Raw genomic sequence first — 3308 nt, 5'->3', positions numbered from 1 at the left:
GGACCATTGGCTTTATGCTGACTCTTTTTCTTTCTGTCCCACTTAAGCTCCCTCAATCTCCTTCAAATCCTCCCTCTCCCATCAGCTAGTTCCGAGCGGACGGCCCAAAGAGGATGGAGTGGGATTAAAGGGTTTTTAAAACATAAAATAAGGAGTTTTGGGTAATTTGGCAGCCTGAATCCCAGTTTTCAGGCCTGTACTGCTACATGGCCGCATACAAGACATCAGAGGGTGATGCTTCCACCCAGATAAATAGCAGTCGAGAGCGAGAGCGGAAATCCTCTTCTCATTTTTCACTTTTTGTGTTTGTTTTTTGTTTTTTTATTCTATTTAACCAGACTAATCTGGTCTCCGATGAATTTTTATTGTTTCTTATGCCGAGCCAATAAGGCTTAGAGACACCGATTCGAGCTTCATGCCTGCGTTGTGCTGGCAAAGAAAAAAAAGATCGGGCGAGTGAGCGAGAGGAGTACAATGACTTGGTGGCATCATTGTCGGTTGTACTAAATCCAGCACTGCGCAGGGAGAGAGGCAAAGATGCGGATATCTGGAAAACATCCCGACACACATCTGTTGACGTATCCTTTCATTCTCGCATACACACACACACACACACACACACAGCGCACTCAGAGAGACGCGTTCCAGCTCTTGGACTCGTGACACTTTTTGCATCTGTGCATGCATAGCGATGTGTATGTGTTTGTTCGCTTGTTTGTATGGTGTGGGCTGCGCCCCGTAGGCCTCATTTACTCCTCCTCCCTCGATTCCTTGTAAGCACCATGCATCACTAAAGGAAATGGGGAAAAAAGCACAGAAATTGGCCATCGCCAGTCGCCGCAGAAAACCTAAATCGCACAGCCCACAATACGACTGATAACATTCACGCTATCTTACATGCTTTCTGGATTTGACGGCATGCTGCACAGTGGCAGCGTGTTTTTTGGAATACCCATGAATCCCCAGGAAAGGCCTGACTTCCACACGTAGCTTCACCCTGTTGAGGGTCGGACCTGATGTGTGAAAGAGATCCAGGTCCGTCTGCTGTGAATGCTAATACACATTGCTATTAGTGTGAACAGGATAGTAATGCTGGATCCTGTGAAGCATTCATACCTCCATCTTTCTGAATGCAGACGACCAGAATATTTCCATATAGCATTCAGGGTTAGCAGTGCACATGTAAACCTGCTCTTGAGTCTGACTGTATAGGGTAAGAGAGATTTCTTTAGTCAGTCATGTATGAAAAACATGATTCTCGTCTCTTTTTGTCTGCAATAGGGCTGGAGAAACGTCAACCTCTGAGGCTACAGATGACTTCTCGAACACCCTCACAAGTCATCGCACCTGGCCTTGGAAACACACAGGTGTGTTCTTTTGAATACAAGTCCGCTTGAGTAAATACAGTTCTCAAAGTAGATACAAAAGTAACAGGGTTGAATGACTACTGTGTACTCAGTATTTGGATCAAGGCGCACAGCTTGTTTTTCACATTGAGCTTTATGGTTATAATTTATATTGACTTTGTGTTTTACACAGAGCTCTACTGCCGTAGATTATTCTCTCATTAATGCCCTGAGAGTGATATCTTTCCTTCTGTTTTGCCCTCTCAAAAATAGGTTCAAGTTGACTGCCTTTTTTCTGCTTGTATTGTACTTAGCTAATCATCCTAAAACATGAATGTTTTATTCTTTTCTGTCCACAGAATAATTAAACTTTTTCCCATACATATTTATTGGACAGTAAAGACTGTAGGCTATTACAGACATTTACATCAGAATTTTAATACATGCATAATCCTGAATGTTAATGGCACAGTCATAATTTACCATGGAGAACCCTCCTCCAGTTGAGCTGCAGAGGATGCTTGAACTCAACACTTCCACCCACTCGTACATACAGTACATTTACGCAAGATTACTGAGTGATTGGCGCTCATCTGATCACCTGATTCAGGTGTGGATGCAGAAAGGTGGCGCTGTGACATGCAAAGCAGATGGGTTGAAGTAGATCTTTAAATGTTTTAAGATGCTTTTTGAGACACGATGTGATTTTCACTTGTTAAGTAAGTTTTTCTTAATGTTTTTCTCTCTTTAGAAATCAACCTTGACCGGAACACCCAGGTAATGATTTAAATTTCTATGGTATATTGCTTACTTTAAAATGATACACTGTGGTGTTAAGTTTTTGTATGAGCAACATTTACTGTTCTATAATTGATGCATGTAGACAAATCAGTTCTGCCGTGTGGATGCAGAAAGGTGGCGCTGTGACATGCAAAGCAGATGGGTTGAAGTAGATCTTTAAATGTTTTAAGATGCTTTTTAAGACACGATGTGATTTTCACTTGTTAAGTAAGTTTTTCTTAATGTTTTTCTCTCTTTAGAAATCAACCTTGTTGACCGGAACACCCAGGTAATGATTTAAATTTCTATGGTATATTGCTTACTTTAAAATGATACACTGTGGTGTTAAGTTTTTGTATGAGCAACATTTACTGTTCTATAATTGATGCATGTAGACAAATCAGTTCTGCCAGGTATATGATATCTAAAACTGAGCAGAATTTTTCTGTGAAAAGTAGTACTTTTTGTTTATTATATATATCTTTGTCATGTTTTCACTTCTAAAAAAAATTAATGATTGTATTAAACGAAATATTTAATATCTATTACTGCAGTTGTTGCTGATAGTTGTAATAATGATATTCATATTTTGTGACTTTTAGGTGTCTGAGGAGGGGAAACTGAAAGTTATTCATTTTGGTTTAGTGTAAATAGACATATTTTGTACAATTAATAGGTTTTAGTATTTTTTTATTTATTTTTTTTACAATAGAATACTTTTTTTTTACTGAAAGAACCAGTGTAACAGATTAAATGTGCTTAAACTATAAAAACTACTTTTAAATAAAACATATTTTTGCAATTCTTTTGATTCGGTTTTGATTACTTTTTTAGATTGATGCACAGTGTTTGTTAAAGAATTTCATGTCACATAATTTGTCACACTCTATTTTGGAAAAGGGGTTGTAAAATCCTGTTTATGGCCAGTACTGCACAGTCTCGTTGAGTGAAAACATTTTCTAACCTACTTTTTCACGGTTCTTCCTTTCTCTGTTACATATATTGCCTAACCACTCTGGCTCGTGCCAGTCACTATCATACTATCAAAATGGATGTTTGAGAGTCTGTGCAAAGAGGGTTTTTTATTTATTTTAGTAACACTTCACTTTCTTTGAGAATGGTGGCACAGAGGCCACAGTAGTATCCCTGTTCTTGATCACAGGATCAGTGGTGTGGCTTGTG

At 38.8% G+C, this 3308-nt stretch overlaps 1 long non-coding RNA gene across 1 annotated transcript; it reads left to right on the top strand.

The window, feature by feature from the left end:
- Window positions 1-29: 29 nt before the first annotated feature.
- On the top strand, window positions 30-2796 carry LOC107554100 (uncharacterized). Its single transcript, XR_001605030.1, has 3 exons — window positions 30-1367; window positions 2387-2415; window positions 2729-2796. It is a non-coding gene; the product is annotated as an uncharacterized lncRNA (long non-coding RNA).
- The last annotated feature ends 512 nt before the right edge of the window (window positions 2797-3308 follow it).

This window comes from Sinocyclocheilus grahami, unplaced genomic scaffold (assembly GCF_001515645.1).
Source record: "Sinocyclocheilus grahami isolate Dianchi unplaced genomic scaffold, SAMN03320097.WGS_v1.1 scaffold18.1, whole genome shotgun sequence".
Taxonomy (NCBI): domain Eukaryota; kingdom Metazoa; phylum Chordata; class Actinopteri; order Cypriniformes; family Cyprinidae; genus Sinocyclocheilus; species Sinocyclocheilus grahami.
The sequence above is the reverse complement of the archived record's forward strand: the minus strand, read 5'-3'. Positions and strand labels throughout refer to the sequence as shown.